Source organism: Bubalus kerabau, chromosome 20 (genome assembly GCF_029407905.1).
Source record: "Bubalus kerabau isolate K-KA32 ecotype Philippines breed swamp buffalo chromosome 20, PCC_UOA_SB_1v2, whole genome shotgun sequence".
Lineage (NCBI taxonomy): Eukaryota > Metazoa > Chordata > Mammalia > Artiodactyla > Bovidae > Bubalus > Bubalus kerabau.
The window spans coordinates 11,532,404-11,560,230 of record NC_073643.1 but is presented as its reverse complement, the minus strand read 5'-3'; the positions used below and the strand labels follow the sequence as shown (position 1 = coordinate 11,560,230).

At 40.4% G+C, this 27,827-nt stretch overlaps 1 long non-coding RNA gene across 5 annotated transcripts in view; it reads left to right on the top strand.

Moving 5' to 3' along the window:
* Nucleotides 1-27,827, top strand: part of LOC129634894 (uncharacterized) — a 126,395-nt gene that overhangs the window by 11,938 nt on the left and 86,630 nt on the right. Inside the window, exon 5 of one of the 5 annotated variants that reach the window (XR_008705979.1) lies at nt 2,805-2,858. The exons of 3 other annotated variants lie outside the window; for them this stretch is intronic. This is a non-coding gene — a long non-coding RNA (uncharacterized LOC129634894). Of the gene's footprint in view, nt 1-911; nt 1,740-2,804; nt 2,859-27,827 lie in introns of those variants that run through there. One more of the 5 variants, XR_008705980.1, reaches the window with a different exon arrangement.

Genomic DNA, 27,827 nt, shown 5'->3' with positions numbered 1-27,827 from the left:
AGAGTCTTTTCCAGTAAGTCAACTCTTTGCATGAGGTGGCCAAAGTACTGGAGTTTCAGCTTCAGCATCATTCCTTCCAAAGAAATCCCAGGGCTGATCTCCTTCAGAATGGACTGGTTGGACCTCCTTGCAGTCCAAGGGACTCTCAAGAGTCTTCTCCAACACCACAGTTCAAAAGCATCCATTCTTCTGTGCTCAGCTTTCTTCACAGTCCAACTCTCACATCCATACATGACCACTGGAAAAATCATAGCCTTGGACCTTTGTTGGCAAAGTAATGTCTCTGCTTTTGAATATGCTATCTAAGTTGGTCATACTTTCCTTCCAAGGAGTAAGTGTTTTTAATTTCATGGCTGCAGTCACCATCTGCAGTGATTTTGGAGCCCAAAAAAATAGTCTGCCACTGTTTCCACTGTTTCCCCATCTATTTCCCATGAAATGATGGGACCGGATGCCATGATCTTCGTTTTCTGAATGTTGAGCTTTAAGCCAACTTTTTCACTCTCCTTTTTCACTTTCATCAAGAGGCTTTTTAGTTCATCTTCACTTTCTGCCATAAGGGTGGTGTCATCTGCATATCTGAGGTTACTGATATTTCTCCCGGCAATTTTGATTCCAGCTTGTGCTTCTTCCAGCCCAGTGTTTCTCATGATGTACTCTGCATATAAGTTAAATAAGCAGGGTGACAATATACAGCCTTGACGGACTCTTTTTCCTATTTGGAACCAGTCTGTTGTAGTTCTTCCTAAAGAAATTTATAAACTCATAAGATTCCAGTAAAATACATGCATTTTTTTGGTAACTTTGAAAACCACACTATTGTTTAAGATGAATAGTTAGAAAAATCTTTAAAGAGAAGAGCAGTTTGGGGAACAACGTTACCAAATTATAATCCTCTGTAATTAAAACAGGATAGTATTGGCTCAGGAATGGACCTACAGACTAATTGAAGAAAAAGTAAATCTCTGAAATACGTGCATGGACATGTGGAATCTTAACATGGACAAAGAAGTTATCTCAAATCAGCAAAGAATGGATGGATTTTTAAAATAAATGGTGTTGGAAAATTGGATTGCCATTTTAAAAAGGATAACATTTTTGTACAATGCACCATACATGAAACAAACACCAGATGGTTTTGAGATCTTAATGTTTTTTGTGTGCTGTGCTAAGTCGCTTCCGTCATGTTCAACTCTGTGCGACCCTATGGACTGTAGCCCACCAGGCTCCTCTGTCCTTGGGATTCTCCAGGCTAGAATACTGGAGTGGACTGCCATTCCCTTATCCAAGGAATCCTGACCCAGGGACTGAACCAGTGTCTCTTACATCTAACCTGAATTGGCAGGCAGGTTCTTGACCTCTAGCGCTGACTAGAAAAGGAGTGGATGGATTTCATTCTAAAATGAAGAAGGGGAAAATTGCTCTATGATTCAAAATTCAAAAGCAATTAAAGAAAATATTGGTGATTTCATTTATATCACAAAACATTTATAACTAAAAGAGCATTGACAACCTTCACCCAAATCAAAATATTGGGGAAATCTATATGGCAATATATAACAGAAAAATTTTCACACATAAGAGAACTCCTAAAAATTAAGAAGAGGAAGACTAACAGAAAAATGGACAAAATATATGAATGAACAGTTAAAAAAATAATTTAAGATGGCCCTTAACTCTATGAAAAGATATTTGCTCTTGGTGATGAGAAAAGTACAAACTTTAATGCTCTTAATGTATTTTGGAGAACATGACTTTCAGTTAAAAAAAAAAAAAAGAATTGTCAAATATTAAATCAGTTCAGTTCAGTTTAGTCGCTCAGTCGTGTCTGACTCTTTTTGACCCCAGGAACCGCAGCATGCCAGGCCTTCCTGTCTATCACCAACTCCCGGATCCACCCAAACCCATGTCCATCAAGTCAGTGATGCCATCCAACCATCTCATCCTCTGTTATCCCCTTCTCCTCCTGCCCTCAATCTTTCCCAGCATCAGGGTCTTTTCAAATGAGTCAGCTCTTCGCATCAGGTGGCCAAAGTATTGGAGTTTCAGCTTCAACATCAGTCCTTCTAATGAACACCCAGGACTGATCTCCTTTAGGATGGACTGGTTGGATCTCCTTGCAGTCCAAGGGACTCTCAAGAGTCTTCTCCAACAACACAGTTCAAAAGCATCAATTCTTCTGTGCTCAGCTTTCTTTATAGTCCAATTCTCACATCCATACATGACCACTGGAAAAACCATAGCCTTGATGAGACGGACCTTTGTTGGCAATGTCTCTGTTTTTGAATAGGCTGTCTAGGTTGGTCATAACTTTCCTTCCAAGGAGTAAGCGTCTTTTAATTTCATGGCTGCAGTCACCATCTGCAGTGATTTTGGAGCCCAGATAAATAAAGTCAACCACTGTTTCTCCATCTATTTGCCGTGAAGTTATGTGACTGGATGCCATGATCTTAGTTTTCTGAATGTTGAGCTTTAAGCCAACTTTTTCACTAATTAGGTCAAAACTTGTTCATTTGAAATTTAAACTGAAAATATCATTACAAATTCTTGACTTTTTTCTTTTCAAAAACACGTATTTCTTTGATACACTTATCAATATAACTTCAAAATACATGATGTGAAAGCGGATAGATATTAAAGGAGAATGCAAGAATCCACAGCTTTAGTTGGAGACCTCAATACTTATGTTTTCTCATCAACACACAGGCACATACAGAATATTTAATGTGATAAGCTATTTTGTTTTTGTACCACACTTTCTTTTACTAACTCTCATTAATGAATATTTTTGTGGTTTCCACTAGGTGCTACAAGTGATACTGCAATCGAAATCATTCTAGCTTTTCATATATATGTAGGTATGTATTAAATATTTTGCTCAAAAAATACATTTTAGGTTCCTTGGTACTTTGAAAACCACTCAAAAACATAGAGAATCCAGGGTTGAAACTACTGCTAGAAATATTTTCTGAACAGTCCAATTTAACTAAATTATGTTTTCTTAGTTATTCCATTTCCTCGTATTTACTTAACCATTAAGTTCACTTCAATAAGCGAATCACATGATGGGTCCCTCCGTGTGCCAAGCATTGTACTAATTGCTGTAAGCAACTAGAACACTGCTTAGAAAAAGATACAAACCCTGGAGTCAACCGTCCTGGAATCTTAAGAGTGAACAAATTAATGAATACAGTATGTCTGAAATCTCTCTGTAGAATTTGCAATTCCCTTAATGTCTTGAGAAGTCCCTTTGAAGGTGATTAAAGGGTATGCTAAATCTGAGTGATGGTGGGACATCCAAATGGTGATTCCTACATTCAGCTGATTAGAGAGAATGGCTAAAGATCTGTGAATTGTCATTAAAACTCCTGTTTGAAGTATTGAGAGTATTTGCAGCCAGAGAGAGAGAAAGTATTAGAGAAAATCAGAAGATTGATGGAACCCAGAAAGGGAAAACTACCAGTGGTAAGAAGAGAATCAAGGGAATTCTTTTGGAAAGTCATGGAAAATAACGACTATTTATGTTACCTATGCCACCTATGCCAGGTAACTCCTCCAGTAGATTTTCAGGCCTGCTCCAGGCAGATGTTGGGATTGTTGTTGGCTAGTTGTGTGCTCTCTGCTTCCATTAGTTAGAATATAGTGTCTGACGGAGAAGGCAGTGGCAACTTACTCCAGTACTCTTGGCTGGAGAATCCCATGGACGAAGGAGCCTGGTGGGCTGCAGTCCATGGGATTGCTAGGAGTCGGACATGACTGAGTGACTTCCCTTTCACTTTTCACTTTCATGCATTGGAGAAGGAAATGGCAGCCCACTCCAGTGTCTTTGCCTGGGGAATCCCATGGTCAGAGAAGCCTGGTGGGCTATAGTCCACGAGGTTGCAAAGAGTCAGACACAACTGAAGTGACTTTGCACAGCACTGCAAATTGCCAGATACAACTTGTACACTCGGATGAACTCTGTCCATCCATATCCATGATTTCAGTGTCCACCACAGTTCACCTGAGGCATTTCCTAGTTTAGGCCCTGCTTGAACAATCCTATCTCTGCCACAGCACCTAATGCAATTGTGACCACAGATTGAGAAAACAGATGTTGGACTTGAAAAAGTAGAGCAGGAAATATATCTTAAGTTAACTTTCTCGACCTCCCTGTCGTTTTTAATATCTTAACTTTTATGAGGTGATTTTTACTTCCAACTTAATCCAATCATTGAATCATAGAGAAGATCACTTATCATTCCTACACCAATTTCATATAGTTTACACCCTATGTTAAATTTAGACATTGACCTTAAGTAAGGGCAATATTTAAAGAAAAACTTTACTCTGAAATGTCCTTTATTTCCTCCCTTTCCATCCGTGAGCACATAAGAGGTGGCCCATTCTGTGGATTTGCAAACCAATGATGAGATTTTAAAAATGTTTGTAATGGCTTATTGGTAATGTCAAGTACAGTTTCCAACTCTAAATCACAGTTGCTCTAAAAGTTTCACGTAGGTGATAATTTTCTTTGCCGAGCGTTGGAAACTGCTTTATAATAGCAACTCCCACAAAGCCTCTTCAGTTATATGGGTCTGTTAGCATTTTATTTTAAACACCATTTTGACAGGTGTATTATGTAGTTATTATATTTTCCATGCATGGAACATTCTTGACATTCACTTCACTTGCGTTTTCTATTTGGAAAAGAAAAAGTTTAGAAAAAAAATTGTCTTCTTGGCTGAATGAAAATGAAAGAGGAGTCCATTTTGTGATGACTTTGTATCATTGACCTGAAGTAAAACAAACCCCAAATTCATTCAGACAACTTTTCATTCATGTAGGTACTCACAAACTCAGTCACTTATTCATGTGTATTATTACTATTATTATTTTAGCATGCATGGGGCCTTGTGCTAACCATATGAAGTCTAAAGATAAAAAGCTAATTTGTGACTGCACAAAGTTCGTCTTTTTATGTGGGAAGCTGTATTGCAGACAAATAATTATCCCAAAGCATCTATCGAACACACTGGAAATAAAAGTGGCATAAAGACAAGGGTGGTTTCCTGTGTGAGCCAGGAAAAGCCTCGCATAAAAGGTGTTTTTTTCTCACAAGGGTCATAATTCACCAGGTCAATATGGCGAAAAGCTTTCGAGGCTGAGGAAATGGCCCTTGTGGAGGCAGGGAGGCCAGGAAGCATGTGGGGGAGCTGGGTGGCTAAGATAGCTCAGGACAGCTGGAGAGAAGCTCAGAGTTGAGCCGGGGGCCAGGACCTGGAGCTGAGTAGTGAGTGGCGTTCAGGTCTTCAGTGGGTCCCCAGGGAAAGGAATTCAGATCTCCGGGCTGCAAAAGTGGGGAGAAACCAGTAATTTCCATAGTGATATCTTTTCATGGTGCTTCAGGCTCTGCTTATCTGATTTCTAAAGGTCTTTCTTTCCACTTCCCCTTTCCTTCCCTCCTTCCAGCCACAAGTGCTGTGTTTTTAAAGAAGCCAAACAAATTTACCACATTTTCCATCCCTTCCTCCTGCTTCCCCAGGCCATTGTACTTTTCCCTCTGTTTAGTTGGTTTGTCTTCCAGTCATCCATGGTCTTGCCTCCTCATTTTATTCAGATTCAGCTGAAAGACACTTCCTTGGAAGGTTTAACCTGACTATCTTGCAGAATAGAAGCATCTTATCACATCTGTGCATGCATGCTAAGTCGCTTAAGTTGTGTCTCTTTGCGACCCCATGGACTATAGCCTTCTAGGTTCCCCTGTCCATTGGATTCTCCAGGCCAGAATACTGGAGTGGGTTGCCATGCCCTCCTCCAGAGAACCTTCCTGACCCAGGGATCCAACCCGCATGTCCTGAGACTCTTGCATTACAGGTGGATTTTTTTTTTTTTTTTTAAACTGTCTCTCACTGTGCTGTGTGATACTTTGAATCGAACTACGTATTATTTGTGTTTGTACCGCCTACTAAAATGTAAGCCTTCCAGGGACTTACCTGGTGGTTCAGTGGTTAAAACTGCACTTCCACTTCAGGAAGCACAGGTTCATTCCCTGGCTGGGGAGCATAAAATCCCATATTCCAAGTAGCACAGTCAAATAAAAATATAATTAAAAAAATATATATATAAGCCCTCCAGAGCAGACAGTGCTTTCATTACTACAGCAGTAACCAAAATAGCCCCTGGGACGTAGGTGAAGGTCAGTGAACATCAGCTGATGGCGGATGCATCAAAGACATGTATTTCTGTGTGCATGTGCACACGTGTACAGCTCGTGTAGCCCCACCAGAAACGCGAACACAGTACGTGATAACAGGGAAGGAAATTTGGTGAAAGTTGTCCCAGACCCTGGTTTCAGTTTTTGAACGAGCTTTGTGAAGGGCTCTTTACTGGAACTTTTTGTGCCGGGAAGTGGCACCTTTCCCCCCATTATCTCCCCTCAGAGGGTGACAGCCTTGAAATAGGAAAAGATTTGATAAGCAAAGGGCTTGCCAGCTAATTTCTTTCCCTGGGATACTTTGTAGAGTTTGGCGTGAAGCTGACAAAGGAACTGCTATCTAAAGATCTCGCTCTGGCTACCCCAGAACAGCGCCCATTTCCTATCATCGCTCAATCTTATCTCTGAGGGCTGAGAAAAATCCCATGCCCCGATAACACATCAAATTTAGTCCAGTCTTCCTTAATCAAATTGTCCATCACAGGGGAGGAAGTGGTTGTGTTCAGAGCCTAAGAAGAAGGGAGAAGAGTTCCTTATTAGATGCTTGTGGCACAAGTTCTGCAGCCCCTGTTCCTTATAAATAGTATCCTTTAGGACATCATGGACTTTAGTGGGTCATGTGGGGATCTCAAGTTAGCAGTAGATGGAGGGTATGAAAAAGTTATGTCAGCTGACAATGATTGCCTCTAAAGAGTGGCAGTATGGGAGATTGATATTTCTCTTTCCCTTTTAGGTTATACTCTATTTATTGTTACTATAAAATATTGGCTCTGATCCCCCATGCTGTGCAATACATCCTTGTAGCTTATTTTATACCCAGTAGCTTGTACCTTTTACTCCCCTGCATATTTCTTTATTGTTGCTAAGTGCTGTTTGACTCTTTTGCAACCCGATGGACTAGCCTGCCAGCCTCCTCTGTCCGTGGGGATTTCCCAGGCAAAAATACTGGAGTGGGTTGCCATTTCCTTCTCCAGGCGATCTTTCCGACCCAGGGATCCAACCTGCATCTCCCTCGTTAGCAGGTGGATTCTTTACCACTGAACTACCAGGGAAGCCCATATTTCTTTATACAGTTCTGCAAATTTAATTGTTTTCCAGAATAAAGATGTATTCATTTTGTAATCAGTAAATAAAACAAAGCCCATGTATGCTTCTTTCCTAGTCAACAAATTTAAGAACCCAGCCCTTGTGCCTCCAGGATCTGTTGATTAAAGTAGTTCTTCATTTGGGCAGAATGGGAGCAGGAGTGTCTTCCCAGTAACTGCTGAGCCCTGACTAGCTAGCTCTCTGTAGCAATAAAATTCCAGTGTTACATGGGCACATGCCACCTAGCTAAGGTTTTCCTTTGATGTCCCCAGGAAGTCATTTCTGAGAAGGGTTAATTACCACTCTGCATTGGAGAATCAATCTGATTCTAGCTATTCCCTTTCTCCCTGTCGCCCCTCTTACTGAATAGAGAGAGGAAAATCTGTGCAAAGAAGCACTGGTTTTCATGTTCTTATTCAAGCTGACTTGCCATTGCATTTTTGTGCCCCGAACACATAGAACGTTGAAGTGGTGTCCTTGGTCCTTGTCTGTATCCTTTGCTTAGTTCCTATTTGCTCTATGATGAGTTTGCTGTAATCTCTCTAGACTCTTACCCTCTAACTTCAGGCACCAACTCCTCCACTTCTCCTAATCTCAACCTGCTGCTTACTTTGATGACTTGTATTTCATCTTCTTTGGTACTTCCCTGGTGGCTCAGACAGTAAAGAATCTGCCCGTAAGGCAAGAGACCTGGGTTCGATCCCTGGGTCAGGAAGATCTCCTGGAGAAAGGAATGGCAACCCACTCCATTATTGCTGTCAAGAGAATTCCATGGACAGAGGAGCTTGGAGGGCTGTAGTCCATTGGGTCGCAAAGAGTCCAACACAACTGAGACTGAGACTTTCATATATCATCTCCTTTACCCAGGATGAATATGTAAAGACTGTGATCGTGACTTTTCACGTGTTGGAGGGTAGGTTTCAAACACAACAGCTTTCCAGTTAAGCAGCCTTGTTTTCACTCCTGACACGGCTGCCTACTAGCTGTAGGATGTTTTGCTTGGTCCTTCTTTTCTCACAGGTGAAATGGAATGGGGTCTGGGTAACAGTAATACCAAACGTATGCAGTTATTTCAGAGATTTGATATCATCACAGAAGTAAAGTCTTAGGATTGTGCCTGACACATAGCTGAGATTACAACATTACTAGATTTCTTCACAGGAGTTGTTACCAGGGGAATCATTTCCCCTTGTTAAAGAAATAACTACACGGAATTACCTTGTGGCACCTATTATATTGCTGTTCTAGAAAGGAACAGCTCTGTTGCAAGCCTCCTTCTCTAGGGATTTCCTTGGTGGTCTAGTGGCTAAGACTTCACACTTCCAATACAGGGGGCCCAGGTTCGATTCTCAGTCTGGAAACTAAGATCCCACATGCCATGTGGCCAAAACACAAACAAAAACCGGCTGCTCCAGAGGATGGTGGTCCACTCCTGTGAGGTGTCACCTCACCCCATTCACCAAGGTGAATTTCATATATGCCACATAGTCTATATTTCAGGTAAGTCAACTTCAAGCATTAACTACTATGTATAAAATAGAGAAGCAGCAAGGATATATTGTCTAGCACAGGGCATCATAGCCATTGCCTTGTAATAACTTTTAATAGAAAAATGAATTGTAAATACTGACTCTTGCCACTATACACCTGAAGATAATAATGTTTTAATAAATCAATTGTATTTCTCTTAAAAGTTGTTTTTTCCTCAAGCAGCTTTTCCCTGTGATTTGGTAGCTGAAAATTTGCCAGGCATTTGTGTAAACACAGATGATGGTTTCTTGCTGTCTGTTCCCATGTGTAATTAGAAGAGTCTTACAAGCTCCCTACCTGACTCAGAGTCTGAAGATCAGTTTCTCCCTTTTTCCTGTTACAAGAACTTGAACAAGTCTTGTGATGAAATGGATCACAAGTTCTTTCAATTATTTGGACTAAAGGATGCTTCCGGCAGTAGCAGTGGAAGAGTCAGTGCTGAGCTCACTCTGTAAACACAGGTTTAGAGCAGAAATAAACTAGGGCACAATAGAAATGAATGAGGCTGCTTTTGCAGATCCCCTGAACTAGTGCCCACCAGATGTGGAGTACAGAGCCCCGATTTCAGAGAATCTTCTAAAGTCAGCGGTGCCTCTGGTGCTTCTGCTCCAGAGCGAGAAGGGCAGGGAAGAGTCCGAGAGCTAATACCCAATCCCAGAGCCATCAGCGATGGCACTCCCATTGTGTCTCCTGAAGCACCAAAGCCCACAGGCTGGCCTGCCTCCTATCTTCTGTGACACCCGTAGAGAAGGATGCGATGATCCAGGGGAGAAGTGGTGCCTCCCCTCCTGTTAAAGTGATCAGTGGAATGGATGAGTAATGAGTGAAAGAGCATCAGTGACTTTGCTGCTTAATGAGCTCAGTCCTCTTTGCTACATGTCCCTGATTTCCACAGCTTGCTAAATAAAAGTTTATTTATGTTCCTTAGTGTAAGATAATTTCCGCAAGATGAGCTTTAATAAAGTGAAAGGATGTAAAGGGAGAAGCTCTACAGGAAACTAATGAAGGCCAAAATGAAGAATGGAAAAAATAATACATTTTTATTAGGGATCCCTGCCAAGAAACCCCTCTGTGTGAGAACAAATCATGAGAAGAAAGATTACTTATCGTTGATGTGTTCTATCTTCAGCAAGAGAGGTGGGTACCCTAGCTATAGGACACTTTATTTTGATTTATTTATTTTTTGCCACACCATATAGCTTGCAGGGATCTTAGTTCCTCGACCAGGGATTGAACCTTTGCCCCCTGCGGTGGAAGCGTGGAGTCCTAACCACTGGATCACCAGGGAAGTCCCATTACAGGACCCTTTAAAGCACAGTTGAATTCTAGTCATCATCGTTTGTCACTCTGCCCTACACTTGACTGCAAATTGGTCTTTCAAGATCACAAAAAGCAGACTCTCATGTTATTTAAGCATGTGAAGGAATTTCACTACTGTGCAGTCCATTAATTGCAGATGCTTTGGTGTTGCCTCTGGGTTACCTACCCTCTCACAACCCTAAGACCCTCACATCTTAAGGGGGAATCTTCTCTTTGATGCATCATAGAACCACTTTGAGCTTTCTGAGCCATGGGATCCAGATCTGCACCAAGCATCTCTGTTAGGACACAGCAAAGTCTGTGGGCAAGAGTAGATTTGTTCCTGGTGAAGGGCATAAGAGTCCTGAGCATGGTACTGAGAAGGAGGCTGTGGACTGGTTATTGAAGGAAGATAAATATCTGTGACTTTTATTTCAGTTTGAAAATCCCTAGGGATTTAGAGAAATAGGGAAACAATAAAAAAGTGACCCGAGAAAGAGCAACCGATGGAGTAGGAGTAAAACCTAGAGCCCAAAACGTGATTTTGTTTCTAGGAGGAGGGAAGGATCCATGATGTAAACTGCTGTTCTAATGAGATAGGGACTGAGATTTGAGCATTGGATTAATAACACAAAGGCTGTTAAAAACAGGATTTCAATGGAATAATGGGAAATCACTGATTAGCACGAGTGTAAGACAAAATAAAAAGAAATGGAGACAATGACTACAATCATCAATTTGAAATACTTCTCATGAGAAGGGGAACAAATAAATGGGTAGCAGTTTGAAGGGAAAGCATGTGCAAGATAGATTTAGATTTTTTAAATTGAAGTATAGTTGATTTACAGTATAGCAGTATACAGTATAGTTGATTTGCTGTATAGCAAAGTGATTGAGTTTTGCATATACATACACTCTTTTTGAATATTCTTTTCCATTATAGTTTATTCCAGGAGATTGGATATAGTTCCCTGTGCTATAACAGTAGGACCTTGTTGTTTATCTAAATGTAATAGTTTGCACCTACCAGCCCCAAACAAACTCCCAGTCCAACCCTCTCCCCCACCCCCCCGGCAAATGTTAAAACAAGTCTGTTTTCTGTGTCTGTGAATCTGTTTATGTTTTGTAGATCGGCTCACTTGTGCCATATTTTAATTCCACATATAAGTGATTTCATATGGTACTTGTCTTTCTCTTTCTGACTTACTTCACTTAGTATGATAATCTCTAGTTGCAAGATAGACTTTACTATAGAATAAATAGCAGTATGTTCATATGTTAATATGAATAATCCAACTGATGGAGGAAACTGATACTATTCGAGAGAGTGAAATATTGCTGGAGTGCTGTCCTTGTGTAAGTAAGAGAGGAGGGGAGGATGCTTTATAAGGGAAGGCAGATATTAATCTGTTGTAACGTGAGGGAAGGCACAGCATATGAATATAAATGTTGTTCAATACATAGGTGAGTTATAAAAGTCATGAGAAATGATCTTCTGATTACTTCAGTTTTTTCAGTGAATTAAGAAGCAAGATCATCAACTGAGAGTAAAAATGCTGTCAAACATAATTTGCTCTAAAAAACGTAAGGCCAATTAAGAAAAAGTAAACCCAAGCCTCTTATCATATATCCAAATTCACTCAAAATAAATTATAGATTTGTTAATAAGTATAACTTTTAGAAGAAATGATATAAAGTTTGTGAGACCAAGGGTGTGGGAAATATTTTTAGTCATTATACCAAGCTCATGATTCACTAAAAAAAAAAAAAATCAATAAATTGGATTTTATTAGAATTAAATACTTTCATTCTACAAGAGATAGTGTTAAGAGGTTGAAAAGACAACCTGTGGTCTGGGAAAAAACAAACCACATAGCCAATAAAGGTCTAGTATCTAGAATATAGATAAAAATAATGAATTGATCTAGTGTGAAAATGGGTGAAAGAAGTTGAGAAATTCACAAATAGAATAAACTGAAGGTAAGTAGGCACATGGGCTTCCCAGGTGGCTCAGTGGTAAAGAATATATCTGCCAAGCAGGAGATACAGGTTTGATCCTTGGGTAGGGAAGATCCCCTGGAGAAGGAAATGGCAAACCACTCTAGTATTCTTGCCTAGGAAGTCCCACGGACAGAGGAGCCTGTGGGTTACAGTCTCTGGGGTCACAAAGAGTCAGACACAACTTGGTGGCTAAACAACAACAACCAGGTAAACACATGGAAAGATGTTCACCACTCTCAGGGAAGTGTCTTGCCTCTGAATTGCAGGTCCGTGGGAAAAATGCTTGTGTCTTTCCATCACCATTTAGATCATTCCAATAGCCATTACTTAGACCAGTGGGCTGAGAAAGATCACTATTCTTTGATAACAGAGTTGACTTGGGAACCATAGGTCAGAAAGGAAAAAAGAAAAATAATCACAACCAGTGGAGTAGAATTGGTAGAAGAAGATAGATGGAAAATAGCATTATAGTAAGTAAATAAATAAAGGCATCTACGCTGGACTGGAAGAAACACAAGCTGGAATCAAGATTGCTGGGAGAAATATCAATAACCTCAGATATGCAGATGACACCACCCTTATGGCAGAAAGTGAAGAGGAACTCAAAAGCCTCTTGATGAAAGTGAAAGTGGAGAGTGAAAAAGTTGGCTTAAAGCTCAACATTCAGAAAACGAAGATCATGGCATGTCCTCCCGTCACTTCATGGGAAATAGATGGGGAAACAGTGGAAACAGTGTCAGACTTTATTTTTTGGGGGCTCCAAAATCACTGCAGATGGTGACTGCAGCCATGAAATTAAAAGACGCTTACTCCTTGGAAGGAAAGTTATGTCCAACCTAGATAGCATATTGAAAAGCAGAGACATTACTTTGCCAACAAAGGTCTGTCTAGTCAAGGCTATGGTTTTTCCTGTGGTCATGTATGGATGTGAGAGTTGGACTGTGAAGAAGGCTGAGCGCCGAAGAATTGATGCTTTTGAACTGTGGTGTTGGAGAAGACTCTTGAGAGTCCTTTGGACTGCAAGGAGATCCAACCAGTCCATTCTGAAGGAGATCAGCCTTGGGATTTCTTTGGAGGGAATGATGCTGAAGCTGAAACTCCAATACTTTGGCCACCTCATGCGAAGAGTTGACTTACTGGAAAAGACTCTGATGCTGGGAGGGATTGGGGGCAGGAGGAGAAGGGGACGACAGAGGATGAGATAGCTGGATGGCATCACTGACTCGATGGACGTGAGTCTGGGTGAACTCCAGGAGTTGGTGATGGACAGGGAGGCCTGGCGTGCTGCGATTCATGGGGTCGCAAAGAGTCGGACACGACTGAGCAACTGAACAGAACTGAACTGAAAGGGTTTCAAGTACAGCAGCAAAGAGACTTTCTTGCACAACAAAACCTATCTTCACAAGTAAACATTTTGCAAGTTAGTTGAAGAACAGACTGGCCATTATTGAGACCTCAATTATAATAGTTCTCTGAAGGATCAAGTGCCAGAAACCTCTGAAAACATGGACTAAGAATAAAAGGAGCTGATATTCATAAGGGAGAAGATTGGAGCCTTGGGGGACCTAGACTTTCAACTTATTAATATATGCATTTCAGCAGTAAAAGAAGGAACAAAGAGTAGAGACAATAAATAAATAGTAAAGTTAACTCTGAGAAAGAAAGATCAGGGTTTCCAGACTGAACATGTTGAGAGTTCTAGTCTAAATTAATCAGAAAAGGCACCATCTCCCAGGCATACCTGGTATTTAAGACCTGTGCACTCTAAGGATATAAACCATATATACCTGCAGGCCAAAGGAGGGTAAACACACAAACAACACAAACTGTGACTGCTGTCAGATTCCTCAGTAGCAAAATTTGCACTTAGGAGTCAGAAGAAAAATATTTATACATCATTAAAAAATAAATAAATTCTTCCAGAAAATTGCAGAGGAAGGTAAATTCCAAACTCATTCTATGAGGCCACCACCACCCTAATACCAAAACCTGACAAAGATCCCACAAAAAAAGAAAACTATAGGCCAATATCACTGATGAACATAGATGCAAAAATCCTTAACCAAATTCTAGCAATCAGAATCCAACAACACATGAAAAAGATCATACACCATGACCAAGTGGGCTTTATCCCAGGGATGCAAGGATTCTTCAATATCCGCAAATCAATCAATGTAATACACCACATTAACAAATTGAAAAATAAAAACCATATGATTATCTCAATAGATGCAGAGAAAGCCTTTGACAAAATTCAACATCCATTTATGATAAAAAACTCTCCAGAAAGCAGGAATAGAAGGAACATACCTCAACATAATAAAAGCTATATATGACAAACCCACAGCAAACATTATCCTCAATGGTGAAAAATTGAAAGCACTTCCTCTAAAGTCAGGAACAAGACAAGGGTGCCCACTTTCACCATTACTATTCAACATAGTTTTGGAAGTTTTGGCCACAGCAATCAGAGCAGAAAAAGAAATAAAAGGAATCCAAATTGGAAAAGAAGTAAAACTCTCACTATTTGCAGATGACATGATCCTCTACATAGAAAACCCTAAAGACTCCACCAGAAAATTACTAGAACTAATCAATGATTATAGTAAAGTTGCAGGATATAAAATCAACACACAGAAATCCCTTGCATTCCTATACACTAATAATGAGAAAACAGAAAGAGAAATTAAGGAAACAATTCCATTCACCATTGCAACGGAAAGAATAAAATACTTAGGAATATATCTACCTAAAGAAACTAAAGACGTATATATAGAAAACTATAAAACACTGGTGAAAGAAATCAAAGAGGACACTAAGAGATGGAGAAATATACCATGTTCATGGATTGGAAGAATCAATATAGTGAAAATGAGTATACTACCCAAAGCAATCTATAGATTCAATGCAATCCCCATCAAGCTACCAATGGTATTCTTCACAGAGCTAGAACAAATAATTTCACAGTTTGTATGAAAATACAAAAAACCTCGAATAGCCAAAGCTATCTTGAGAAAGAAGAAGGGAACTGGAGGAATCAACCTACCTGACTTCAGGCTCTATTACAAAGCCACAGTTATCAAGACAGTATGGTACTGGCACAAAGACAGAAATATAGATCAATGGAACAAAATAGAAAGCCCAGAGATAAATCCACGCACATATGGACACCTTATCTTTGACAAAGGAGGCAAGAATATACAATGGATTAAAGACAATCTCTTTAACAAGTGGTGTTGGGAAAACCGGTCAACCACTTGTAAAAGAATGAAACTAGAACACTTTCTAACACCATACACAAAGATAAACTCAAAATGGATTAAAGATCTCAACGTAAGACCAGAAACTATAAAACTCCTAGAGGAGAACATAGGCAAAACACTCTCTGACATACATCACAGCAGGATCCTCTATGACCCACCTCCCAGAATATTGGAAATAAAAGCAAAAATAAACAATGGGACCTAATTAAGCTTAAAAGCTTCTGCACAACAAAGGAAACTATTAGCAAGGTGAAAAGGCAGCCTTCAGAATGGGAGAAAATAATAGTAAATGAAACAACTGACAAACAACTAATCTCAAAAATATACAAGCAACACCTACAGCTCAACTCCAGAAAAATAAATGACCCAATCAAAAAATGGACCAAAGAACTAAATAGACATTTCTCCAAAGAAGACATACAGATGGCTAACAAACACATGAAAAGATACTCAACATCACTCATTATCAGAGAAATGCAAATCAAAACCACTATGAGGTACCATTTCACACCAGTCAGAATGGCTGTGATCCAAAAGTCTACAAGCAATAAATGCTGGAGAGGGTGTGGAGAAAAGGGAACCCTCTTACACTGTTGGTGGGAATGCAAACTAGTACAGCCACTATGGAGAACAGTGTGGAGATTCCTTAAAAAACTGGAAATAGACCTGCCTTATGATCCAGCAATCCCACTGCTGGGCATACACACTGAGGAAACCAGAATTGAAAGAGACACGTGTACCCCAATGTTCATCGCAGCACTGTTTATAATAGCCAGGACATGGAAGCAACCTAGATGTCCATCAGCAGATGAATGGATAAGAAAGCTGTGGTACATATACACAATGGAGTATTACTCAGCCATTAAAAAGAATACATTTGAATCAGTTCTAATGAGGTGGATGAAACTGGAACCTATTATACAGAGTGAAGTAAGCCAGAAAGAAAAACACCAATACATTATACTAACACATATATATGGAATTTAGAAAGATGGTAACAATAACCCTGTGTACGAGACAGCAAAAGAGACACTGATGTATAGAATAGTCTTATGGACTCTGTGGGAGAGGGAGAGGGTGGGAAGATTTGGGAGAATGGCATTGAAACATGTATAATATCTTGTATGAAACGAGTGGCCAGTCCAGGTTCGATGCACGATACTGGATGCTTGGGGCTGGTGCACTGGGACGACCCAGGGGGAGGGTATGGGGAGGGAGGAGGGTTCAGGATGGGGAGCACGGGTATACCTGTGGCGGATTCATTTCGATGTTTGGCAAAACTAATACAATATTGTAAAGTTTAAAAATAAAAAAAAATTAAAAAAAATAATTGAAACAAGAGTTTTAAATTTTGGAATGGTATTATTTGACAAATATATCTCTATGTTTATATCCCTATTTATCAGTCTTATCTATCTAAATTTTGAGGAATTTAAATAATTCTTAGAATAATCCATGTGTTAATATTTTCTTCTCTCCTAAAATATATATATTTGAAGCATGCTTCTAACAAAAGGACAGAAACCTTATGAAGAAAAGAAATAGTAAATATGGGATGTTTGGATGTAGATACAGACAAAGCTGATAGTCAACCTGCTTGCATGAGTACAGCTGTGGTGGTTGTTTAACATTACTGAAACACTTGGATACCCCTCAGTACATGGCTTCTAATGTGATGCCTGAACTCTCTCTCACACCTCTGACCCTTGCTACCTGGTCTCTTCTCTATAGATGTGCCGGACAATCTTATAGTCCAGCAGCTAAAGACCTACTGTCTGGACCATCAGAAGGCTTCCAGATGTTTAAAGTTGTTTTCGTAGAGCCATATGTAGAGTTGTATATCATGTACTGGGTTGGCCAAATAGTTCATTTGGGTTTTTTCATACAATGTTATGGAAAAACTCAAATGAACTGTTTAGCCAACCCAGTAATTCTCCTACTTTTTTGTGCTTCTTGTTCTCTTTCTCTCCCTCTCTCTTTCCCCCTTGGTTAGATTCAATATAGGTTAATCCATTTTTTTTTCAGTCTTCTTAAGTAAACAGTGTCTGCATAATGGAACTGGAATTGATTTCTGTGCTTGCCAACAGAGATTCCCTAATTGATATGCTCATAGTTTCATCACCTGTACATGAGTCCTGCTGCTCCTCTGACTTCCTTGGCTTCTAGATATACAGACCGGCAAACATAAAGATTTCAGAAATAAAATCACACTTTCTAATGTTATGCAACCTACTTTTTACGTTTACTAACAAACATTTTAAGTTTAAACAAAAAATATTAAAATACTAATACGCTATAATTCTACCAATACAATGGTTAATTTATTTCACTAGTTTTATATTCTTGAATATTTAATTTACTACCAGTGTTTTGTTATTGTAAACACAGTAGTGAGCACATTTGTACTGAGTTTAAATTATTTTCTTAGGGTCATTTCCAACAAGTGGAATTTCTGAATCAACTAAAAGCATAATTTTAAATTATTTGATACACAGAGTCAATTTCCCCTCCAGAAGCCAGATTCTTTGATTTATTCAATCAGTGTCTTAAAAATCAAGTTCCTCCATCTGTTAGTGAAAAATTTTTGGACTAATGGGCAATGTATTTTTCTTTTGCCGATTTAATTGGGTAAAAGTAGTATCACATTACCTTAATTTGCATTTCTTGAGTTGAAGTCCTTAAAAATATATTCCTTTACTATCCATTCATTTCCCATTGTTTTAAATTGGCCACTTTTAAAAAAATTAATTTTTACTGTGGTATAATTGCTTTTTGCCACCTAGGAAGGAGGGGCTTCCTAGGTGGCACTGTGGTAGAGTGCCTGCCAATGCAGGGGACTCAGATGTGGGTTCAGTCCCTGGGTCAGGAAGATTCCTTGGAGTAGTAAGCCGCAACCCACTCCAGTATTCTTCTGGAAAATTCCAAGTACAGAAGAGCCTGGCGGGCTACGCTCCATGGTGTTTCAAAGAGTTGGACACGACTGAGCACATTCTGGGAGTAGGCAACGGCACCCCACTCCAGTACTCTTGCCTGGAAAATCCCATGGACGGAGGAGCCTGGTAGGCTGCAGTCCATGGGGTCCCTAAGAGTCAGACACGACTGAGCGACTTCACTTTCACTTTCCACTTTCATGCATTGGAGAAGGAAATGGCAACCCACTCCAGTGTTCTTGCCTGGAGAATCCCAGGGACGGCGGGGCCTGGTGGGCTGCCACCTATGGGGTCGCACAGAGTCGGACACGACTGAAGCGACTTAGCAGCAGCAGCAGAGCACATTCTACTTCAAACCATCCAACTATCAAATGTCACTTTACAGTGTTGTGTTAACTGGCCATTTTTCATAAACAAAATTACATGGATATTTGGCCTCTTTCTAGCCTTTTGTTATCACATAAAGTAGCCAGTAGTCAAAAATGGCGTTTTAACTTGAAATTAATTATGATGAAATAGAATAAAAAATTTTGTTTCCTAGTTACACTAGCCGTGTTTCAAGTAAGCAAAACAGCCCCCTGAGAATAGGAGCCAACACGCTGGATTGCACTGCCATGGTTTTCCACCATTGCAGAAATTTATACTGGGCAGTACTGGTCTTAAATTTCTATTATATAACACGTCAATAAAAAATTATTAAATTTTTATAATACTTAAAAAATTCATGTAGCTATTACTTTAAAATCTTTTAAATAAAGCCTAACTTAATATCTTCAGATTCATTTGGTATCCAGATATGTGGATTGCATCTTTTCTTTTGAATTGTTACACAGCAAGTCCCCTACATATGAACTTCCAAGTTTCAAACTTTCAAAGATGTAAACGTGCTTGCCAGCCCCATATGCCAGTTCTTGCACTACCATACTTTTTTCATGGTACGGTACTATAAGATTAAAACTGTTTTCTTTATTTTTTGTTTGTTTGTTATGGATTTTTTGTGTGAAAAGTGTTATAAGCCTATCACAGTACAGTACTATATGTTAGTTGGGTACCTAGGTTAACTTGGTTGGACTTAGGAACAAATTGGACTTATGAACTCTTGGAATGGAGCTTGTTAGTACGTAGGGAAATTAATGCATATATTTCATATGGAATTGTGTGAATTTGTTATAGCATTCTTTAGGTATAAATTATATACCATAAAAATTCACCCCTTGTAAATATTCAGTTAGTTTCAATACATTTATAGAGTTGTACGACCATAACTTCAATCCAATCTTAGAATATTTGCTCTACCTCGGAAAACCTCCCGGAGTCTATTTGCAGTGAATCATTCAGTTGTGTATGGGTCTCAGCCTCTGGTTCACCCAGGATAAATGGAGAGATTTCAGGCCCCTGTGGCTCTTTGATCTCTGAGAACTCATTGTTAAATCCCTGGCTAGTCAGCTGATCCATTCCCAGTTCCAGAGTGGAGCTAGTTGGTTTTGTTTCCTTGCCATTGAGCTCACCATTGAATTAACGTTTGTTGTTCAGTAGCTCAGTTGTGTCTGACTCTTTGCCAGCCCATGGACAGCAGCACACCAGGCTTCCCTGCCCTTCACCATCTCCTGGAGCTTGCTCAAACTCATGTCCATTGAGTTGGTGATGCCATCCAATCATCTTGTCCTCTGTCGTCCCCTTCTCCTCCTGCCTTCTATCTTCTCAGCATCAGGGTCTTTTCCAATGAGTCTGCTCTTCACATCAGGTAGCTAAATATTGGAGCTTCAGCTTCAGCATCAGTCCCTCCAATGAATATTCAGGACTGATTTCCTTTAGGATGGACTGGTTGGATCTCCTTGCAGTCCAAGGGACTCTCAAGAGTCTTCTCCAACACCACAGTTCAAAAGCATCAATTCTTTGGTTCTCAGCCTTCTTTATGGTTCAACTCTCATATCCATACATGACTACTGGAAAAACCATAGCTTTGACTGTACGGACCTTTGTTGGCAAAGTAATGTCTCTGCTTTATAATACACTGTCTAGGTTGGTCATAACCTTTCTTTGAAGGAGCATGTGTCTTTAATTTCATGGCTGCAGTCACCATCTGCAGTGATTTTGGAGTCCAAAGAACTAGTCTGTCACTGTTTCCACTTTTTCCCCATCTATTTGCCATGAAGTGATGGGACCAGGTGCCATGATCTTAGTTTTTTGAATGTTGAGTTTTAAGCTAGCTTTTTCATTCTCCTCTTTCACCATCATCAAGAGACTCTTTAGTTCCTCTTCCTTTCTGCCACAAGGGTGGTGTCATCTGCATATCTGAGGTTATAGATATTTCTCTGGGAAATCTTGATTCCAGCTTGTGATTCATCTAGCCTGGCATTTCTCATGATGTACTGTGTGCATAAGTTAGATAAACAGAGTTACAATATACAGCCTTGATGCACTCCTTTCCCAGTTTTGAACCAGTCTGTTGTTCCATGTTCAGTTCTAACTGTTGCCACTTGACCCACATACAGGTTTCTCAGGAGGCAGGTAAAGTGGTCTGGTATTCTCATCTGTTTTGCTTAAAGTTTTCACTTTCATGTTAGGTTCATTTGTTAACAAAATGAGCCACTTGTTATATACAAATAAATAATGCACATATTTATTAGAGAATTATATAGCTTGCTTTCAACATACTAACTTTAAAAGGAAAGAGAAATAGAAAGAGCAGAGGATACATCACCAATTTGGGTTTTGACCAACATCCAGACTTAAATAGCACTGGGAAGTCCTGTGTCACAGCACACCTGGAGTCCCAGCTGGGAAAGGGTCCCAAGCAGCATGTCCACTCTGTGCATGAGACTTCAAAGATTGCAGTTCAGGGTTCATGCTTATAATCCCAGGATGGATGAAAACTTATATCACCATCAATCTGTGGCCAAATTGCAAACCTGGTTCTTTGTTAATGCTGTTGTTTTGTCTTATAAAACTTGGAATGCTGCTAAGTCTGGGGCTTGGTTGACCAGGCCCTCTCCAGGGGTTCAATAATCTCAAGATTCCTCCCCCCTCATTTCCTTGGTGCTGCAAGTCTTGCACTCACAGCAGGCAGTCACTCACAGTCACTCCTAGTCAGGGCAGTATCCAGACAGGTTAGAAGCAAGGTCAGAGCCTGGCTCTGCTTTGCCTCTGAAGCCTAAACAAGACTATTCAGTTAATTTCCCTAACACCATGTCTTTAAGAATTTTCCACAGTTTGTTGTGATCCACACAGTCAAAGGCTTTAGCATAGTCAATGAAGCAGAAGTAGATGTTTTTCTGGAATTCTCTTACTTTTTCCTATGATCCATCAGATGTTGGCAATTTGATCTCTGATTCTTTTCTCTGGGCCTTTTCTAAATCCAGCTTGTACATCTGGAAGTTCTTGGTTTACCTAATGTTGAAGCCTAGCTTGGAGAATTTTGAGCATGTCCTTGCTAGCATATGAAATGAGTGCAATTATGTGGTAGTTTGAACATTCTTTGGCATTGCTCTTTTTGATCTTGGAATGAAAACTGACCTTTTCCAGTTCTGTGGCCACCGCTGAGTTTTCCAAATTTGCTGGCATATCGAGTGCAGCGCTTTCACAGCATCATCTTTTAGGATTTGAAATAGCTCAGCTGGAATTCCATCACCTCCACTAGCTTTGTTTGTAGTGATGCTTCCTAAGGTCCATATGACTTCACGCTCCAGGATGTCTGACTCTACATGAGTGATCGATCACACCATCATGGTTATCTGGGTCATTAAGATCTTTTTTGTATAGTTCTTCTGTGTATTCTTGCCACCTCTTCTTAATATCTTCTGCTTCTGTTAGGTCCATACCATTTCTGTCCTTTATTGAGCCCATCTTTGCATGAAATGTTCCCTTGGTATCTCTAATTTTCCTGAAGAAATCTCTAGTCTTTCCCATTCTGTTGTTTTCCTCTATTTCTTTGTGTTGATCACTCGGGAAGGCTTTCTTACCTCTTCTTGCTATTCTTTGGAACTCTGAATTCAGATGGGTGTATCTTTCCCATTCTCCTTTACCTCTTGCTTCTCTTCTTTTCTCAGCTATTTGTAAGGCCTCCTCAGACAACCATTTTGCCTTTTTTCATTTCTTTTTCTTGGGGATGGTCTTGATCACTGCCTCCTGTACAATGTCATGAACCTCTGTCCATAGTTCATCAGGCACTCTATCAGATCTAATCCCTTGAATCTATTTCTCACTTCCACTGTATAATCGTAAGGGATTTGATTTAGGTCATACCTGGATGGTCTAGTGGTTTTCCCTACTTTCTTCAATTTAAGTCTGAATTTGGCAACAAGGAGTTCATGATCTGAGCCACAGTCAGCTCCCAGTCTTGTTTTTTGCTGACTGTATAGAGCTACTCCATCTTTGGCTGCAAAGAATATAATCAGTCTGATTTTGTTATTGACCATCTGGTGATGTCCATGTGCAGGGTCGTCTCTTGTGTTGTTGGGAGAGGGGGCTTGCTATGACCAGTGCGTTCTCTTGGCAAAACTGTGTTAGTCTTTGCCTTGCTTCATTCTGTACACCAAGGCCAAACTTGCCTGTTTCTCCAGATATCTCTTGACTTCCTACTTTTGCATTCCAGTCCACTATGATGAAAAGGACATCTTTTTTGGTGTTAGTTTTAGAAGATCTGATAGATCTTCATAGAACCATTCAACTTCAGCTTCTGCAGCATTACTGGTTGAGGCATATACTTGAATTACTGTGATACTGAGTTGATGATGTTCTATTTAAGGGAGCTCCATCAGCAGGGAAAGAAAAGCTGCTGATGTCCACCATCTGCCCTCCCCTGTTAGACCGACTAACAGGGAAGTGGGGCGTGCTGGGCAAGGATCCTCTGTTATCATCATAAGTTCAACTGTTTCACAAATGAACACACCTCAGTCTGTCCTTTGTCTTTGGACAATTTCCAGAGCAGTGAAATGGTGGCTTTTGTCAGTTTTGCTCAAGCCCTCCTGTTGCTTTTGAGAAAGTTTATGTGGCCCCCCACGCTCCATCAGACTTGAGTTATGTAATTTTTGTCACACTCTTTATGCTTCTGGAGGGAGAGAGGTCTTGCCTAATTTGGGGAGTTGTTGTTTGTGGGTCCTGAATATTACCTATCCAGGTAAGATAAAAAACAAATGTTTGGTTTACCAGAGTTTTATTTTGAAATTTCAGAGATAAAGCACCTTGGATGGGCAGGTTTGTAAGGCAGTAGATATGGAAACTGTCAGGACAAGAGCCTTCTCTTCTGGGCTAAAGGGTTTATTTTGGGCCCTTACTGTGATCGCAAATGCTAGCTCAGGTAGCTTCCTCATTTAGTTCCCTTGAATAAGGTGTCTTCTTGCAGTTTCTTTTCCTTAGCATAAAGATTAGAGAAAAGCTGAACAGTGTGGGAACACACTGAATTTGTGAAAACAGTCACTTTTTCCTTTGCTAGTGGCTTATTTACATTATTATGTTTGGGACTTTGTATTGAGATGTCATATTAATATAATAGATTCACGGAATACTATGTGGCAGGTTGGATATTTGAGAAGGCCGTTGTCATCCCAGAAGCAAACACATTTCTTTGAAGGATTTCTTCATATCTTTTAAAGGAAAGATGGATAACCTAAGACTTAATCCATTGGGCAGTCAATAAGAGTCCAAAGTACGATCCCAATAATTCCCCCAACTTGAACTTACAACAGTGGGAGACACAGATGGTAAACAGTGGACCTGGGAGAACTGGATGCTAAGATTACCTCTGGGAATCCTCAGGTTACAACAGGCCAGAGGCTACGGATATAAGTAATTTTGTGGCAGTTCTTACACCTTATATTTGTGTGGATGACTTTCTTTATAATGAGAAGAATTCTCCCCGGATCCTTACTTCCAGACTTTCCCATTGCTTATTCAGAAATTTGTATACCTGGTAGCTCATGTTGTTTGGGTGTAAATGTGAATGCCTGCTCATGACTGTGATGTTACATTCTGTCTCATGAGTTTGCACGGCCTCCATATAGGAGACTATAAACTCCTTGTAGCCAAGATTGTGAGATAAAATTGAGTGATCCTGGTTGGATTTGAATCTCGGGTACCCAAGAAATACATTGTTAGTATGAGTAGTCCCCAGGTACTGCATGGAGCACACTTATACTGAAATATAATTCACCGTTTATCTGAGTTTATTCACTGTTTTATCACTGTTTTATTTCATTGTTTATTCACTGTTTTATTGTGATTCCCTGATAGCTCAGTTGGTAAAGAATTCGCCTGCAATGCAGGAGACCCCGGTTTGATTCCTGGGTCAGCCAGATCCGCTGGAGAAGGGATAGGCTACTCACTCCAGTATTCTTGGGCTTCCTTGGTGGCTTAGCTGGTAAAGAATCTACCTGAAATGCGGGAAACTTGGGTTTGATCCCTGAGTTGGGAAGATCCCCTGGAGAAAGGAAAGGCTACCCACTCCAGTACTCTGGCCTGGAGAATTCCATGGACTGTTCATAGGGTCGCAAAGAGTTGGACACGACTGAGTGCCTGTCACTCTTTTTTCACTTTATCCTGATTTTACTGGACTTCTTATATTTATATTTGCTAAATCTAGCAACCTTACTTATAGTATATTGTTCACTAATTCCCATGGTTTCCAGACTTTTCCTAACCTAGTCATCTTCCTCTCGAAATGCCTGCAGCTGTCAACAATCTTCCTAAAATATGATGCTTCTAAGTAAACACAAGAGTCTTGCTGTCCAGATGCCTTGACATCGAGCATCCTCTGGGCATGGGTCCCTTTATAGGAGACCACTCCGGGTGAAGGACTGAGAGCTGAGCCCACAGTGCAGAGATGAGGGGAATCCCTGCCATATCTAGGGACTATATGTATGCTTCTCTGGACAGTGTAGATTCTGTTTACTCCTCTGTTTAGGTGCTACCCCAGAAAGAAATAGCTATGTTCCCTTAGAGAATAGAAGGGAACACAGTATGAGGTACCATTCTAAGCACTGTTTCTGTAGTATCTCATTGGAGTTTCACAGCAGCCCTTTAAGATGGCTCTTTGAGTGAGATATCACTATTCCTCCTTGTACAGGCTCAGCATTATTAAGTAGTTTGATTGTGCAGTGTTACAGAGCATTAGGGGCTGAATGTGCCTCCCTCCCAGATTCTTACACTGAGGTCCTGTACCCCCATGTGATGGTATTAGAAAGTGAGGTGGAAATAGTAAAGTCCCCCTGATGGGATGCTGCTAAGTCACTTAAGTCGTGTCCAACTCTGTGCGACCCCATAGACGGCAGCCCACCAAGCTCCCCCATCCCTGGGATTCTCCAGGCAAGAACACTGGAGTGGGTTGCCATTTCCTTCTCCAATGCATGAAAGTGAAAAGTGAAAGTGAAGTCGCTCAGTCGTGTCCGACCCTCAGCAACCCCATGGACTGCAGCCTACCAGGCTCCTCCGTCCATGGGATTTTCTAGGCAAGAGTACTGGAGTGGGGTGCCATTGCCTTCTCCGCCTGATGGAATAGATGCCCTTAAAAGAAGGAAGAGACCCTAGGAAAAAAATGAAAAGAAGTAAAATTTAAAAAAGAGTAGAGGAATTTCCACATGGGATCCGAGATTTCCTTCTCGTTGTTTCTTGCCAGAGTTTCCTGTCCTGCTCGGCTTCTACCTCACAGTTTATGACTCAGGTAGACTCTGTCTACCCGGATGTCCTTTTCTGCTCTCTTGATTCATGAATGTTTCTGATGTAACTCCATGAACTGCGGGCAAGTTCAGGCCCACCCCAGCAGCCTGACATCTCAAGGTTCCCTACTGAGTTCCTGATGCAGTGTTCTGTGCTCTTGATAGGAAGGTGATAATTAGATGAGGGTAAAAACAGACATCAAAGCTTTGAATCCAGGATGAAACTGGTGGAACATGTGGAGCATGAGTTAAGAGATGGCTTATTGTTTGGCTAAGAAAACTGAAATTGGGTGGTTCTTAGGAAGAGAAGAGTCCACGTTGTTTTGGTCTATTCCATTGCTCTTCTTTGTTCAGTTGCTAAGTCGTGTCTGACTCTTTGTGACCCCATGGACTGCAGCACGCCAGGCTTCCCTGTACTTCACTATCTCTGAGAGTTTGGTCAGATTCATGTCCATTGAGTCAGTGATGCTATCTAACTATCGTATTCTTTGCCGCTCTCTTCTCTTTTTGCCTTAAATCTTTCCCAGCATCAGGGTCTTTTCCAGTGAGTCAGCTCTTTGCATCAGGTGGCCAAAGTATTGGAGTTTCAGCACCAGTCCTTCCAATGAATATTCAGGGTTGATTTCCCTTAGGATGGACTGGTTTGATCTTGCTATCCAAGGGACTTCAAGAGTCTGCTCTAGCACCACAGTTTGAAAGCATCAATTCTTTGGCGCTTAGTCTTCCTTATGGTCCGGCTCTCACAGCTGTACATGACTACTGGACAAACCATAGCTTTGACTGTACTGACCTTTGTTAGTGAAGTGATGTTTCTGTTTTTTTAATACACTCTCTAGGTTTATCATAGCTTTATGGCTGCAGTCACTGTCTGCAGTGATTTTGGAGCCCAAGAAAATAAAGTCTGTCACTGCTTCTTCTTTTTCCCCTTCTGTTTGCCATGAAGTAATGGGACCAGATGCCATGATCTTAGTTTTTGAATGTTGAGTTTTAAGCCAGCTTTTTCACTCTCCTCTTTCACCCTCATCAAGAAGCTCTCTAGTTTCTCTTGGCTTTCTGCCATTAGATGGTGTCACTTGCATATCTGAGGTTGTTGATATTTCTCCCAGCAATCTTGATTCCAGTTTGTGCTTTATCCAGCCTGGCATTTCACATGATGTACTCTGCAAAAAAGTTAAATAAGCAGGGTGTACAGCCTTGACGTACTCCTTTCCCAGTTTGGAACCAGTCTGTTGTTCCATGTTCTAACTGTTGCTGCTTTACTTGCATACATGTTTCTCACGAGACAGTTAAAGTGGTCTGGTATTCCATCTCTTTAGGAATTTTCCAGTTTGTTGTGATCCACACAGTCAAAGGCTTTAGCATAGTCAGTGAAACATAAGTAGATGTTTTTTCTGGAATTCCCTTGCTTTATCTATGATCTAGCAGATGATGGTAATTTGATTTCTGATTCCTCTGCCTTTTCTACACCCAGCTTGAACATCTGGAAGTTCTTGGTTCATGTACTGTTGAAGCCTAGCTTGAAGAATTTTGAGCATTACCTTGCTAGCATGTGAAATAACCCGATTGTTTGGTAGTTTGAACATTCTTTGGCATTGCCTTTCATTGCTCTTGGTGTAGTCTTAAAGGTTCAGAGGGATTGTATAGATTTATTGACCGTAGGGGTCCATAGAGAGATGAAGTCTGACATTACAGTTTCTGAAAAGTCTGTCTGGTTAACCCACCACATTGAAAGGGTTGAACACATTTGCAGTATCTCGTATTGAAGTCAGGGCAATACGGGTATCACAAAGTTCTTTTTTCTTACCTCCAAATGATGACGACAATGGCAGTATTTATTTCTTTTTTCTAGGCTTTAGGGACAAACTCAGTA